The sequence below is a fragment of the Ranitomeya imitator genome, chromosome 4 (assembly GCF_032444005.1).
Source record: "Ranitomeya imitator isolate aRanImi1 chromosome 4, aRanImi1.pri, whole genome shotgun sequence".
NCBI classification, from domain to species: domain Eukaryota; kingdom Metazoa; phylum Chordata; class Amphibia; order Anura; family Dendrobatidae; genus Ranitomeya; species Ranitomeya imitator.
The window spans coordinates 543,270,607-543,287,947 of record NC_091285.1 but is presented as its reverse complement, the minus strand read 5'-3'; positions in this window follow the sequence as shown (position 1 = coordinate 543,287,947).

Genomic DNA, 17,341 nt, shown 5'->3' with positions numbered 1-17,341 from the left:
GGAGAGGAGCAGGGAGAGGACGTGGTGATTCTGTGCCTGCTGCGGGCGCCGGTGACTCGTCGTCACTCAGTTTCAGCAGGGAACAGTCCTTCATGCGCAGCTTTGTCGGAGAGCGCCGTGCACCGCTGCTACGTGAAGACCAAATTGAAGCCGTTGTCGGGTGGATGGCAGCTAACGCCTCGGCATCGACTTCAGTTAGTGCCACATCCTCTCAGGCACAGAGCACTGGAGAGCAGCCATCTGTCTCTTCACCACCTGCCAAATTGGCCAGGCAGTCAGAGAGCCCAGGACAGGAGCCGTCTCTACTTCTGTTCTCTGAATCTCTTGGCTTGGAAACAGGGGGCCAGCCAAGCAGCATTGGAGAAATGGAAGAAGAGGCAGTGTGCAGTGATGCCCAAAAGCTTTATCTCTCTGACTCTGAAGAGGCAGGTGGGCCAGTGCCTCCGGTGACCACAGCGCAGTACGCATCTGATGATGAAACTCAGGTGCCGCTTTCTGATGCGTACTGTGCTGCCGAGACTACCCAGGAGGAGCAGTTGGTGGCAGAGGGTAGTGGAGATGATGAGGTCCTTGACCCATCGTGGCGTGAGGAACAGGAAGGTGGTGGGAGCAGCTCTGAGGAAGAGCTTCCCCTTACGGGCCAAAGAGGGAGAGGGAGGGGGAAGACTGCGGAGCCTGTAGCCTCCACTTTGGCACCCGTTAGGAGCCTGTCTCTTTCCAAAGCCAAAAAGGGCGCTCCCAAGACTTGCAGTGCCTGGTCCTTTTTTGACACAGTTGCAGATGACATTTGTTTTGTCAAGTGCAAGCTGTGTCATCAGAAAGTAAAAAGAGGTAAAAGTGTCAGCAACCTCAATACCACAAATATGTGGAAACATGTGCGGAACAGGCACGCGGTGGAGTTACAGAAACACAGTGAAGACGTAGGCCAACCAACAGCGGCAGCTACCACCTCTTCATCTCGTGTTGCCTCTTCCTCCACTGTTGTCCAGAGACCTAGTGTAATTCCACCCACAGCACCACCTTCCCAGTCATCCTCACACTCCCAGTCTACTCTACAGCCATCGGTAGTCCAGGCATGGGAGAAAAGGCGGGCATTCTCGGCCAACCACCCCCGAGCACAGGCTCTGAATGCAGGCATTGCCAAACTGTTGTCCCTGGAAATGCTCTCGTTCAGGCTGGTGGAGACTGACAGCTTCCGTGACTTGATGGCATTGGCAGTCCCACAGTACAAGGTGCCCAGCCGCTTTTACTTCAGCAGGCAGGCTGTCCCTGCCCTGCATAGGCATGTTGAGGCAAACATAAAACATGCGCTACTGAACGCCGTCAGTAGCAAGGTCCACCTCACCACCGATGCGTGGACCAGTCAGCATGGACAGGGGCGATATGTTTCCCTCACTGCCCATTGGGTTAATGTTGTTGAGCCAGGTACAGATCGTGCGAGTGGCGCAGGACGTGTCCTGCCCACTCCAAGGATTGCAGGAATCCAGTCTGTACGCATCGACTCCTCCTCTTACACCAGTTCCTCTGATTCCTCTCTGCAGGATCCGTCACAGTCCACCTCCACATGGACCCGTGAACGTTTACCTATGACCGACATGAGCACAGCCGTGGCCAAACGTCAGCAGGCCGTCTTGAAACAAGTTTCATTGGGGCATCGAAGCCACACAGCGCAGGAGCTCTGGAATGCCATCAAGCAGGAGAGCGATGTGTGGTTACTGCCAGCGAATCTCCAGCCAGGCATGGTAGTGTGTGACAATGGCCGAAATCTGGTGGCAGCTTTGGCCCTTGGCAACCTCACTCACATCCCATGTCTGGCACATGTGCTCAATTTGGTTGTGCAGAGTTTTCTGAGGGACTATCCGGATCTTGATGCCCTGCTGCACAAGGTCCGCCTAGAGTGTGCTCACTTGCGGCGTTCCAGCTTGGCCAGATCCCGCATTGCTGCTCTGCAGCGCCGATTCCGCCTTCCGGAACACCGCATCATATGTGACCTACCTACCCGGTGGAATTCCACGTTACATATGTTGGAGCGGTTGTGTGAGCAGCAGCAAGCAGTTATGGAGTACCAGCTGCATCAGGCGCAAAGAAGTCACAGTCAGCGCCGATCAGACTTCACAACCACAGAGTGGGCCACTATGAAGGACGTCTGCCAGGTTTTGCGTCCTTTTGATTATTCCACGCGGATGGCAAGTGCAGATGATGCACTAGTCAGCATGACTGTCCCCCTTATCTGCCTGCTTCAGCAAACTTTGCAAGGGTTAAGGGATGATGTGGTGGAAGAGGTGGAGGATGAGGAGTCACCTTTTCCATCAGCTTCTGGAGAGTCAGCGCCACGTGGTTCCTCACAAAGGGGTACGCAGGGGCCAATTTGTGAGGAGGATGAGGAGTAGTCAATGGAGGAGGAAGAGCTCCGTCCAGAGGAGGGAGCGACACAATTGTCCAGTGGTCAGTTTGTACAGCGAGGGTGGGGTGATGACGAGCGGGCAGAGATCATGTCTCAAGCAGGGGACAGCGTTTCTGGGCCAGTTGGCACTCTGCAGCACATGGTGGATTTCATGCTGCAGTGCCTGAGAAACGACCACCGCATCGACCACATTCTCAACATGCCTGATTATTGGGTGTTCACCCTCCTCGATCCTCGCTACCGGGACAACGTCCAAAACCTCATCCCTGCGTTGACCCGGGAGCGTAAATTGCGGGAGTACCATGACACACTGGTGAATTCCATCATCTTCTCCTGTCCAACTGAGAAGAGTGCTGCTAGTGCTTTACAAAGCAGCTCAGTGCGTCGAGGCAGTGGGGGAGGCTCTGCCCAAAGAGGGAGCAGAAGCAGTGCCTCTGCCCAAGGCAAGCCCAGTATGGCACAACTCTGGCACACTTTTGTGTGCCCGCCCCAAATGTCTACACCATCACCGGCGGCTCCAGTCAGCAGAAGGCAACGGTTCCGTCAGATGGTGACAGACTACATGGCTTGCCCTCTTACTGTACTCCCAGACGGCTCTTCCCCGTTCAAGTTTTGGGTCTCTAAGCTGGATACATGGCCAGAGCTAAGCCAGTATGCATTGGAGGTGCTGGCTTGCCCTGCGGCTAGTGTCTTATCGGAACGTGTCTTTAGTGCCGCAGGTGGTGTACTAACAGACCGTCGCATGCGACTATCCTCCGATAACGTTGACTGGCTTACTTTCCTGAAAATGAACCAGGCCTGGATCTCGCAGGAATTTGCCACTCCTCTGCCTGATTAAGTAATTGGGTGTCATCCAGGTCTCCTGCTGTGTTCATCTTTCTACCACCTGAACTGCTATTCCTGGGCTCCAACACCGCCAGTTGCGGCTCAGAAGTGCAGGCTGCACAGTAAAAACATACGACCCAGTGTTATTGGGTTTCAGTAACGTCAGCTGATCCCCAGCTGTGTAGCCGGCAATGTGTCCTGCGACCGCCACGCTGGCACAACAACCTAAATGTAAGGGAACCTGTCCCCCCCCCCCGTCGTTTGTTACTGAAAGAGCCATCTTGTGCAGCAGTAATGCTGCACAAGGAAAAGGTAGCTCTTTTTTTTTAGCTCTTTGCACACGCAGAACTTAACACTTATAAAATGTGTTCACTGATACCGTTATACCGTCCCGGAGCTGGGACTTTCCTTCGTAATGTGACGCAGCACAGCCGTCATTCCTACCCCCTTGGTGCCATGCGCTGCCTCCTCAGCGTTGTTTTAAGCTGTCACGGAGCCTGCGCTGTTCTGTTATCCCTTGGGCATGCCCTATTTGCGCTGCCTGTCTTCTGACATAATTTGGTGTCAGGCTGGCTGCGCCTGTGCGGCTGCGCTGCCCGAGATCCCGCCTCGCAGTGTCTTCTGATTGAGTCACACTGCGGGCCTGGGATCCATGGGCATGCGCAGTGCATATCTTCCCCTCGGGCTCTCGCTCATTTCCCTCCGCCTTCTTTAGACTGTGCGCCGTCAGCTGATCCCTAGCATGCCACGGCCGTGACACCGTCTGAAGAAGAGGGAAGGAGGGGAGTGAGAGTCGAGGTTATGCACTGTGCATGCCCATGGTTCCAAGGCCCGCAGTGGGATTACGTTAGACGAGACTGCGAGGTGGGATCTGGAGCAGCGTGGACGCACAGGCACTGACAGCCTGACACCAAATTATGTCAGAAGACAGGCAGCGCTAATTGGGCATGGCCAAGGGCTAACAGAACAGAGCAGGCTCCGTGACAGCTTAAAACAACGCTGAGGAGGCAGCGCACGGCATCAAGGGGATAGGAATGACAGCTGTGCTGTGTCCCATTACGAAGGAAATTCGCACCTCCGGAACGGTTTAACGGTATAAAGGGACACATTTTTAGTGTTTACTTCGGTGTTTGCAAGGAGCATAATTAAAAGAGCAACCTTTTCCTTTTGCATCCTTAGTGCTGCACAAGATGGCTCTTTCAGCTACAAACGTCTTGGGGGGGGTTAAAGGATTCCTTTCAACTTGCTCCAATCAGGCTTCGGCCTACACTCTGTTCCTCTGCTCCTCCTGCTGTCCCTGGGCTCTAACACCGCCAGTTGGTGCCTGGAAGTGCTGTGTGCACAGTCAACAGTCGCTCCTCTGTTATTGGGGTTCAGTAACGTCAGCTGATCCCCAGCTGTGTGTGCGGCAATACCTCCAATCTGCTCCTCCTGCTGTCCCTGGGCTCTAACACCGCCAGTTGGTGCCTGGAAGTGCTGTGTGCACAGTCAACAGTCGCTCCTCTGTTATTGGGGTTCAGTAACGTCAGCTGATCCCCAGCTGTGTGTGCGGCAATACCTCCAATCTGCTCCTCCTGCTGTCCCTGGGCTCTAACACCACCAGTTGGTGCCTGGAAGTGCTGTGTGCACAGTCAACAGTCGCTCCTCTGTTATTGGGGTTCAGTAACGTCAGCTGATCCCCAGCTGTGTGTGCGGCAATACCTCCAATCTGCTCCTCCTGCTGTCCCTGGGCTCTAACACCGCCAGTTGGTGCCTGGAAGTGCTGTGTGCACAGTCAACAGTCGCTCCTCTGTTATTGGGGTTCAGTAACGTCAGCTGATCTCCAGCTGTGTATCCGGCAACGTGTCATGCGACCGCCACGCTGGCATAACTAAAATGTAAGGGGACCTGTCCCCCCCCCTAGGCGTTTGTTACTGAGCCACCATGTGCAGCACTAATACTGCACAAGGGAAAGGTCGCTCTTGAAATTAGGCTCCTTGCAAACGCTGAACTACACACTCATGTAATGTGTCCCCTCACACCGTCCAACCGTCCCGGAGGTGGGACTTTCCTTTGTAATGTGACGCAGCACAGCCGTCATTGCTACCCCCTTGGCACCGTGCGCTGCCTCCTTAGCGTTGTTTGATTCCATCATGGACCCTGCGCTGTTATGTTATCCCTTGGCCATGCACAGTTTGCGCTGCCCGTCCTCTGACATCATTTGTTGTCGTCCTGGCTGCGCCTGTGCGTCCACGCTGCCCGAAATCACACCTCGCAGTGTCGTCTAATGTGATCCCACAGTGGGCCTGGTATCCATGGCCATGCGCAGTGCATATACTAGCCTCTCACTCCCCTTCTTCACGCTTCTTCAGACTAGGCGGCGTCAGCTGATCCCTAATAGCATGCCACGGCCGTGACGCCGCACAGTCTGAAGAAGCAGGAAGGAGGTGAGTGAGAGGCGATGATATGCACTGCGCATGCCCATGGATCCCTGGCCCGCAGTGGGACTACATTAGATGACACTGCAAGGTTGGATCTCGGGCAGCTTGGACGCACAGGCACTGCCAGCCTGACACCTACATGATGTCAGAAGACGGGCACCGCTAACTGTGCATGGCCAAGGGATAACATTACAGCGCGGGCTCCGTGACAGAACCAAACAAAGTTGAGGAGGTGGCGCCCGGCACCAAGGGGGTTGGAATGACGGCTGTGCTGTGTCACATTACAAAGGAAAGTCCCACTTCCGGGATGGTTTGACGGTGTGAGGGGACACATTATATGAGTGTGTACTTCAGCATTTGCAAGGAGCATAATTTTCGGAGCCACCATTTTCCATGTGCAGTATTACTGCTGTACAAGATGGCTCTTTCAGCAACAAATGCCTGGGGGGGGGTTAAAGGTTCCCTTTCAACTTGCTCCACTGCAGGCTTCGGCCTACACTCTGCTCCTCTTTGATTCCCTGGGTTTCAACACTGTCAGTTGCCACCTGGAAGTGTTGTCTACACAGAAAAAACACTAGGTGATGTGTCAGTGGGGTTCAGCACCGCCAGCTGTTCCCCTGCTGTGTAGTCGGCAACGTGTCCAGCACAAGCCACGCTGGCACAACAGAACAAAAGCTGCCACCAGTGCAGGCTTCGGCCTACACTCTGCTCCTCTCCTCCTCCTGCTGACCCTGGGCTCAAACACCGCTAGTTTTTGCCCGGAAGTGCTAGCTGCACAGAGAAAAACACCAGCCAATGTGTTAGTGGGGTTCAGCAACGCCAGCTGTTCCCCTGCTGTGTAGCCGGCAACGTGACCTGCAAACGCCACGCAGGCACATGAACTGAAATTAAAGGGAACCTGGCCCCACCCCCCCAGGTGTTTCTATGTATAACAGCCACCTAGTACAGCAGTACTGCTGCATTTGTACAAGGTGGCTGACTTTTTCTCCTTGCCCACGTGGAACTCAACACGTACAAAATGTGTCTCATTGAGACCATTCCACTGTCCCTGAGGTGTGACTTTCCTTTCTAATGATACGCAGCACCCCCCTTGGTAGCGTTTCCCGTCTTTTGTCATCATGGTTAGCTGGCTGCGCCTGTGCATCCGCCCTGCTAGAAACAACGCCCCTCGTTGTCATATTTATTTTGTCAGCGAGGGTGTGGTTTATGGGCACGAGCAGTGCATATGTTCGCCTGTCTTAAATCATCTCCTTCCGCCTTCTTCAGACTGTGCGGCCTCCTGGCCGTGGTAGGCGATAAGGGATCAGCTGAGGCCGCCCAGTCTGGAGCAGGTGTAAGGACATGTGTAAGCGGCAAACCTATTTACTGCACAAGGCCACGAATCCCAGCCACGCAGTGTGATTTTTTGAAAACACACTGTGGGTCTGGGATTCATGTCCATCGCTAACCGCAACGGCCGAAATGAAATGAGGTCAGAAGACAGGAAGCGCTCACAGCGCATGGCCAAGGGATCACAATAGCGCAGACTCCTGTACAGCAAATAACAACGCTCAGGAATCTGCGCCCAGTACCTAGGTGCAAATTTTGACACCTGTGCTGCGTCTCCTTAAAAAGACAAGTCACGCCTCAACAACTGTTTGACAGTATAATGGGCTAAATAGTGTACGTGTTTTAGTCAGTGTGTGCAAGGAGCAAAACAAATAGAGCAACCTTTTACTTGTGCAGCATTAATGCTGCACAAGGTGTGGCTCTTGTACCTTGCAACACCTGAGGGGGGTTAAAGGTAACCTTTGAAATTGGTTCAACTAGGCTTCGCCCTACACTCTGCTCCTCTCCTGCTGACCCTGGGCTCAAACACCGCTAGTTTTTGCCCGGAACTGCTAGCTGCACAGAGAAAAACACCAGTCAATGTGTTAGTGAGGTTCAGCACCGCCAGCTGTTCCCCTGCTGTGTAGTCGGCATCGTGTCCAGCACAAGCCACGCTGGCACAACTGACCAAAAGCTGCCACCAGTGCAGGCTTCGGCCTACACTCTGCTCCTCTCCTCCTCCTGCTGACCCTGGGCTCAAACACCGCCAGTTTCTGCCCGGAAGTGCTAGCTGCACAGAGAAAAACACCAGCCAATGTGTTAGTGGGGTTCAGCACCGCCAGCTGTTCCCCCGCTGTGTAGCCGGCATCGTGTCCAGCACAAGCCACGCTGGCACAACTGACCAAAAGCTGCCACCAGTGCAGGCTTCGGCCTACACATTGCTCCTCTCCTCCTCCTGCTGACCCTGGGCTCTAACACCGCCAGTTTTTGCCCGGACATGCGAGCTGCACAGAGAAAAACACCAGTCAATGTGTCAGTGGGGTTCAGCACCGCCAGCTGTTCCCCTGCTGTGTAGCTTGCAACGTGACATGCAAACGCCACGCATGCACATGAACTGAAATTGAAGGGAGCCTGCCCCCCACCCCCAGGTGTTTCTATGTAAAACAGCCACCTTGTACAGCAGTACTGCTGCATTTGTACAAGGTGGCTGACTTTTTCTCCTTGCCCACGTGGAACTCAACACGTACAAAATGTGTCTCATTGAGACCATTCCACTGTCCCTGAGGTGTGACTTTCCTTTCTAATGATACGCAGCACCACCCTTGTTAGCGCTGCCCGTCTTTTGACATCATTGGTTAGCTGGCTGCGCCTGTGCGTCTGCCCTGCTCGAAACAACGTCCCTCGGTGTCTTATTTTTTTGAACAGCGAGGGTGTGATTGATGGGCATGTGCAGTGCATATGTTTGCCTGTGTTCACTCATCTCCTTCCGCCTTCTTCAGACTGGGTGTCCTCATGGCCGCGGCAGGCGATAAGGGATCAGATGAGGCCGCCCAGTCTGAAGCAGGTGTAAGGACATGTGTGAGCGTCAAACATATTTACTGAACAAGGCCACGAATCCCAGCCACGCAGTGTGATTTTTTGAAAACACACTGTGGGTCTGGGATTCATGTCCATCGCTAACCGTAACGGCCGACATTAAATGAGGTCAGAAGACAGGAAGCGCTCACAGCGCATGGCCAAGGGATCCCAATAGCGCAGACTCCTGTCCAGCAACTAACAACGCTCAGGAATCTGCGCACAGCAGCTAGGTGTAAATTTTGACACCTGTGCTGCATCTCCTTAAAAAGACTAGTAGTCACGCCTCCACTACTGTTTGACAGTATAATGGGCTAAATAGTGTACGTGTTTTATTCAGCGTGTGCAAGGAGCAAAATTAAATAGAGCAACCTTTGACTTGTGCATCATTAATGCTGTTCAAGGTGTGGCTCTTGTACCTTGCAACACCTGAGGGGGGGGTTAAAGGTAACCTTTGAAATTGGTTCAACTAGGCTTCGGCCTACACTCTGCTCCTCTACTCCTCCTGCTGACCCTGGGCTCAAACAACGCCAGTTTCTGCCCGGACATGCTAGCTGCACAGAGAAAAACACCAGCCAATGTGTTAGTGGGGTTCAGCACCGCCAGCTGTTCCCCTGCTGTGTAGTCGGCATCGTGTCCAGCACAAGCCACGCTGGCACAACTGACCAAAAGCTGCCACCAGTGCAGGCTTCGGCCTACACTTTGCTCCTCTCCTCCTCCTGCTGACCCTGGGCTCAAACAACGCCAGTTTCTGCCCGGACATGCTAGCTGCACAGAGAAAAACACCAGCCAATGTGTTAGTGGGGTTCAGCACCGCCAGCTGTTCCCCTGCTGTGTAGTCGGCATCGTGTCCAGCACAAGCCACGCTGGCACAACTGACCAAAAGCTGCCACCAGTGCAGGCTTCGGCCTACACTTTGCTCCTCTCCTCCTCCTGCTGACCCTGGGCTCAAACAACGCCAGTTTCTGCCCGGACATGCTAGCTGCACAGAGAAAAACACCAGCCAATGTGTTAGTGGGGTTCAGCACCGCCAGCTGTTCCCCTGCTGTGTAGCTGGCAACGTGTCCTGCAAACGCCACGCAGGCACATGAACTGAAATTGAAGGGAGCCTGCCCCCCACCCCCCCAGGTGTTTCTATGTATAACAGCCACCTTGTACAGCAGTACTGCTGCATTTGTACAAGGTGGCTGACTTTTTCTCCTTGCACACGTGGAACTCAACAAGTACAAAATGTGTCTCATTACAGACCATTACAATGTCCCTGAGGTGTGACTTTCCTTTTTAATGACACGCAGCACCCCCATTGTTAGCGCTGCCCGTCTCCTGACATCATTGGTTGGCTGGCTGTGCCTGTGCGTCCCCCCTGCCCGACACAACGCCCCCCGTTGTCTCATATATTTTGACTGCGAGGGTGTGATTGATGGGCACGAGCAGTGCATATGTTCCCCTGTCTTCACTCCCCTCCTTCCGCCTTCTTCTGACTGTGCGGCCTCATGGCCGCGGCATGCGATAAGGGATCAGCTGAGGCCGCCCAGTCTGAAGCAGGTGTAAGGACATGTGTGAGCGGCGAACATATTTACTGCACAAGGCCACGAATCCCAGCACCGCAGTGTGACTTTAGGAAAAGCCACTGTGGGTCTGGGATTTATGGCCATCGTTAACCGCAACGGCCAACATGAAATGAGGTCATGAGACGGCCTGCACTAACAGGGTATTGCCAAGGGATAACACAAGAGCGCAGTTTCCTGTACTGCAAATAACAACGGTAAGGAATCTGCGCACAGCACCTAGGTGTAAATTTGTACACCTGTGCTGCGTCTCCTTAAAAAGACTAGTAGTCACGCCTCCACTACTGTTTGACAGTATAATGGGCTAAATAGTGTACGTGTTTAATTCAGCGTGTGCAAGGAGCAAAATTAAATAGAGCAACCTTTGACTTGTGCATCATTAATGCTGTTCAAGGTGTGGCTCTTGTACCTTGCAACACCTGAGGGGGGGGTTAAAGGTAACCTTTGAAATTGGTTCAACTAGGCTTCGGCCTACACTCTGCTCCTCTACTCCTCCTGCTGACCCTGGGCTCAAACACCGCTAGTTTCTGCCCGGAACTGCTAGCTGCACAGAGAAAAACACCAGTCAATGTGTTCGTGGGGTTCAGCACCGCCAGCTGTTCCCCTGCTGTGTAGTTGGCATCGTGTCCAGCACAAGCCACGCTGGCACAACCGACCAAAAGCTGCCACCAGTGCAGGCTTCGGCCTACACTCTGCTCCTCTCCTCCTCCTGCTGACCCCGGGCTCAAACACCGCCAGTTTCTGCCCGGACATGCTAGCTGCACAGAGAAAAACACCAGTCAATGTGTTAGTGGGGTTCAGCACCGCCAGCTGTTCCCCTGCTGTGTAGTCGGCATCGTGTCCAGCACAAGCCACGCTGGCACAACTGACCAAAAGCTGCCACCAGTGCAGGCTTCGGCCTACACTTTGCTCCTCTCCTCCTCCTGCTGACCCTGGGCTCAAACAACGCCAGTTTCTGCCCGGACATGCTAGCTGCACAGAGAAAAACACCAGCCAATGTGTTAGTGGGGTTCAGCACCGCCAGCTGTTCCCCTGCTGTGTAGCTGGCAACGTGTCCTGCAAACGCCACGCAGGCACATGAACTGAAATTGAAGGGAGCCTGCCCCCCACCCCCCCAGGTGTTTCTATGTATAACAGCCACCTTGTACAGCAGTACTGCTGCATTTGTACAAGGTGGCTGACTTTTTCTCCTTGCACACGTGGAACTCAACAAGTACAAAATGTGTCTCATTACAGACCATTACAATGTCCCTGAGGTGTGACTTTCCTTTTTAATGACACGCAGCACCCCCATTGTTAGCGCTGCCCGTCTCCTGACATCATTGGTTGGCTGGCTGTGCCTGTGCGTCCCCCCTGCCCGACACAACGCCCCCCGTTGTCTCATATATTTTGACTGCGAGGGTGTGATTGATGGGCACGAGCAGTGCATATGTTCCCCTGTCTTCACTCCCCTCCTTCCGCCTTCTTCTGACTGTGCGGCCTCATGGCCGCGGCATGCGATAAGGGATCAGCTGAGGCCGCCCAGTCTGAAGCAGGTGTAAGGACATGTGTGAGCGGCGAACATATTTACTGCACAAGGCCACGAATCCCAGCACCGCAGTGTGACTTTAGGAAAAGCCACTGTGGGTCTGGGATTTATGGCCATCGTTAACCGCAACGGCCAACATGAAATGAGGTCATGAGACGGCCTGCACTAACAGGGTATTGCCAAGGGATAACACAAGAGCGCAGTTTCCTGTACTGCAAATAACAACGGTAAGGAATCTGCGCACAGCACCTAGGTGTAAATTTGTACACCTGTGCTGCGTCTCCTTAAAAAGACTAGTAGTCACGCCTCCACTACTGTTTGACAGTATAATGGGCTAAATAGTGTACGTGTTTAATTCAGCGTGTGCAAGGAGCAAAATTAAATAGAGCAACCTTTGACTTGTGCATCATTAATGCTGTTCAAGGTGTGGCTCTTGTACCTTGCAACACCTGAGGGGGGGGTTAAAGGTAACCTTTGAAATTGGTTCAACTAGGCTTCGGCCTACACTCTGCTCCTCTACTCCTCCTGCTGACCCTGGGCTCAAACACCGCTAGTTTCTGCCCGGAACTGCTAGCTGCACAGAGAAAAACACCAGTCAATGTGTTCGTGGGGTTCAGCACCGCCAGCTGTTCCCCTGCTGTGTAGTTGGCATCGTGTCCAGCACAAGCCACGCTGGCACAACCGACCAAAAGCTGCCACCAGTGCAGGCTTCGGCCTACACTTTGCTCCTCTCCTCCTCCTGCTGACCCTGGGCTCAAACAACGCCAGTTTCTGCCCGGACATGCTAGCTGCACAGAGAAAAACACCAGCCAATGTGTTAGTGGGGTTCAGCACCGCCAGCTGTTCCCCTGCTGTGTAGCTGGCAACGTGTCCTGCAAACGCCACGCAGGCACATGAACTGAAATTGAAGGGAGCCTGCCCCCCACCCCCCCAGGTGTTTCTATGTATAACAGCCACCTTGTACAGCAGTACTGCTGCATTTGTACAAGGTGGCTGACTTTTTCTCCTTGCACACGTGGAACTCAACAAGTACAAAATGTGTCTCATTACAGACCATTACAATGTCCCTGAGGTGTGACTTTCCTTTTTAATGACACGCAGCACCCCCATTGTTAGCGCTGCCCGTCTCCTGACATCATTGGTTGGCTGGCTGTGCCTGTGCGTCCCCCCTGCCCGACACAACGCCCCCCGTTGTCTCATATATTTTGACTGCGAGGGTGTGATTGATGGGCACGAGCAGTGCATATGTTCCCCTGTCTTCACTCCCCTCCTTCCGCCTTCTTCTGACTGTGCGGCCTCATGGCCGCGGCATGCGATAAGGGATCAGCTGAGGCCGCCCAGTCTGAAGCAGGTGTAAGGACATGTGTGAGCGGCGAACATATTTACTGCACAAGGCCACGAATCCCAGCACCGCAGTGTGACTTTAGGAAAAGCCACTGTGGGTCTGGGATTTATGGCCATCGTTAACCGCAACGGCCAACATGAAATGAGGTCATGAGACGGCCTGCACTAACAGGGTATTGCCAAGGGATAACACAAGAGCGCAGTTTCCTGTACTGCAAATAACAACGGTAAGGAATCTGCGCACAGCACCTAGGTGTAAATTTGTACACCTGTGCTGCGTCTCCTTAAAAAGACTAGTAGTCACGCCTCCACTACTGTTTGACAGTATAATGGGCTAAATAGTGTACGTGTTTAATTCAGCGTGTGCAAGGAGCAAAATTAAATAGAGCAACCTTTGACTTGTGCATCATTAATGCTGTTCAAGGTGTGGCTCTTGTACCTTGCAACACCTGAGGGGGGGGTTAAAGGTAACCTTTGAAATTGGTTCAACTAGGCTTCGGCCTACACTCTGCTCCTCTACTCCTCCTGCTGACCCTGGGCTCAAACACCGCTAGTTTCTGCCCGGAACTGCTAGCTGCACAGAGAAAAACACCAGTCAATGTGTTCGTGGGGTTCAGCACCGCCAGCTGTTCCCCTGCTGTGTAGTTGGCATCGTGTCCAGCACAAGCCACGCTGGCACAACCGACCAAAAGCTGCCACCAGTGCAGGCTTCGGCCTACACTCTGTTCCTCTCCTCCTCCTGCTGACCCCGGGCTCAAACACCGCCAGTTTCTGCCCGGACATGCTAGCTGCACAGAGAAAAACACCAGTCAATGTGTTAGTGGGGTTCAGCACCGCCAGCTGTTCCCCTGCTGTGTAGTCGGCATCGTGTCCAGCACAAGCCACGCTGGCACAACTGACCAAAAGCTGCCACCAGTGCAGGCTTCGGCCTACACTTTGCTCCTCTCCTCCTCCTGCTGACCCTGGGCTCAAACAACGCCAGTTTCTGCCCGGACATGCTAGCTGCACAGAGAAAAACACCAGCCAATGTGTTAGTGGGGTTCAGCACCGCCAGCTGTTCCCCTGCTGTGTAGCTGGCAACGTGTCCTGCAAACGCCACGCAGGCACATGAACTGAAATTGAAGGGAGCCTGCCCCCCACCCCCCCAGGTGTTTCTATGTATAACAGCCACCTTGTACAGCAGTACTGCTGCATTTGTACAAGGTGGCTGACTTTTTCTCCTTGCACACGTGGAACTCAACAAGTACAAAATGTGTCTCATTACAGACCATTACAATGTCCCTGAGGTGTGACTTTCCTTTTTAATGACACGCAGCACCCCCATTGTTAGCGCTGCCCGTCTCCTGACATCATTGGTTGGCTGGCTGTGCCTGTGCGTCCCCCCTGCCCGACACAACGCCCCCCATTGTCTCATATATTTTGACTGCGAGGGTGTGATTGATGGGCACGAGCAGTGCATATGTTCCCCTGTCTTCACTCCCCTCCTTCCGCCTTCTTCTGACTGTGCGGCCTCATGGCCGCGGCATGCGATAAGGGATCAGCTGAGGCCGCCCAGTCTGAAGCAGGTGTAAGGACATGTGTGAGCGGCGAACATATTTACTGCACAAGGCCACGAATCCCAGCACCGCAGTGTGACTTTAGGAAAAGCCACTGTGGGTCTGGGATTTATGGCCATCGTTAACCGCACCGGCCAACATGAAATGAGGTCATGAGACGGCCTGCACTAACAGGGTATTGCCAAGGGATAACACAAGAGCGCAGTTTCCTGTACTGCAAATAACAACGGTAAGGAATCTGCGCACAGCACCTAGGTGTAAATTTGTACACCTGTGCTGCGTCTCCTTAAAAAGACTAGTAGACTAGTCACGCCTCCACTACTGTTTGACAGTATAATGGGCTAAATAGTGTACGTGTTTAATTCAGCGTGTGCAAGGAGCAAAATTAAATAGAGCAACCTTTGACTTGTGCATCATTAATGCTGTTCAAGGTGTGGCTCTTGTACCTTGCAACACCTGAGGGGGGGGGTTAAAGGTAACCTTTGAAATTGGTTCAACTAGGCTTCGGCCTACACTCTGCTCCTCTACTCCTCCTGCTGACCCTGGGCTCAAACACCGCTAGTTTTTGCCCGGAACTGCTAGCTGCACAGAGAAAAACACCAGTCAATGTGTTCGTGGGGTTCAGCAACGCCAGCTGTTCCCCTGCTGTGTAGTCGGCAACGTGTCCAGCACAAGCCACGCTGGCACAACAGAACAAAAGCTGCCACCAGTGCAGGCTTCGGCCTACACTTTGCTCCTCTCCTCCTCCTGCTGACCCTGGGCTCAAACAACGCCAGTTTCTGCCCGGACATGCTAGCTGCACAGAGAAAAACACCAGGCAATGTGTTAGTGGGGTTCAGCACCGCCAGCTGTTCCCCTGCTGTGTAGTTGGCATCGTGTCCAGCACAAGCCTCGCTGGCACAACTGAACAAAAGCTGCCACCAGTGCAGGCTTCGGCCTACACTTTGCTCCTCTCCTCCTCCTGCTGACCCTGGGCTCAAACAACGCCAGTTTCTGCCCGGACATGCTAGCTGCACAGAGAAAAACACCAGCCAATGTGTTAGTGGGGTTCAGCACCGCCAGCTGTTCCCCTGCTGTGTAGCTGGCAACGTGTCCTGCAAACGCCACGCAGGCACATGAACTGAAATTGAAGGGAGCCTGCCCCCCACCCCCAGGTGTTTCTATGTATAACAGCCACCTTGTACAGCAGTACTGCTGCATTTGTACAAGGTGGCTGACTTTTTGTCCTTGCCCACGTGGAACTCAAAACGTACAAAATGTGTCTCATTGAGACCATTCCACTGTCCCTGAGGTGTGACTATCCTTTCTAATGATACGCAGCACCCCCCTTGGTAGCGCTTCCCGTCTTCTGACATCATTGGTTGGCTTGTTGCGCCTGTGCGTCCGCCCTGCCTGAAACAATGCTCCTCGTTGTCTTATTTTGACTGCGAGGGTGTGATTGATGGGCACGAGCAGTGCATATCTTCACCTGTCTTAACTCATCTCCTTCCGCCTTCTTCAGACTGTGCAGCCTCATGGCCGCGGCATGCGAGAAGGGATCAGCAGAGGCCGCCCAGTCTGAAGCAGGTGTAAGGACGTGTGTGAGCGGCCAAAATATTTACTGCTCAAGGCCACGAATCACAGCACCGCAGTGTGACTTTATGAAAAGGCACTGTGGGTCTGGGATTTATGGCCATCGTTAACCGCACCGGCCAACATGAAATGAGGTCATAAGACGGGCAGCTCTAACAGGGCATTGCCAAGGGATAACACAAGAGCGCAGACTCCTGTACAGCAAATAACAACGCTCAGGAAGCTGCGCCAAGCACCAAGGCGTTATTTGGGACACCTGTGCTGCGTCTCCTTAAAAAGCCAAGTCACGCATCCACTACAGTTTGACTGTAGAATGGGCTAAATTGTGTACGTCTTTCATTCAGCGTGTGCAAGTAGACAAATTAATAGAGCAACCTTTCACTTGTGCAGCATTAATACTGCACAAGGTGTGTCTCTTGTACTTTGTAACACCTGAGGGGGGGTTAAAGGTTTCCTTTGAAATTGGTTCAAATAGGCTTCGGCCTACACTCTGCTCCTCTCCTCCTCCTCCTGCTTCAACACGGGCTCTAACATCGCTAGTTTTTGACCGCAAGTGCTAGCTGAACAGAGAAAAACACACGACATTGTGTTAGTGGGGTTCAGCAACGCCAGCTGTTCCCCCACTGTGTAGCCGGCAAAGTGTCCTGCAAACGCAACGCAGACACAAAGCTGCCTCCAGTGCAGGCTTCGGCCTACACTCTGCTCCCCCTGCTTACCCTTAGCTCCAACACCGCTAGTTGGGGCTCTAGGAAGACAATCTTTAATAGGCAACGCATCTGGGTTCCAGCACCGCCAGCTGGTTCTCGGCAGTGTTCTTGTCACAGGTACTCCCTCGTGCCAAGCCTGGTTTCAGCACCGTCAGCTGTTTCCGGGTTGTGTCAAGCTCACTGAGACGCCTATGCTTGCCCCGTCGTGGTGCGGTCGGGTTAGCCAACTCCAGGGTGCCTCCAGTTTAGGAGCTTCCTATGTGGGCTGCGTGAACTGGTAGTCAAGGCTGGTTCTGTAGTGCCAGTAGGCCCAGCTCCCCCTGTAGGACTGTTGGGGTTCGGTAACTGCGGCTGCCTCGCGGCCTAGCTGTTCTCTCCTCTCCTGTGGGCCTTGGGGTCCACCACCTGGTTCCAGCACCGTCAGCTGGTTCCAGGCCGAGCCTTTGGCTTAGGTGCCTCCTCCTGGGTATCCGAGTTCCGCCAACGTCAGGCGGTCCTTGGTAGTGCTTTTAAGCGCGGGCACCTACAGCTTAG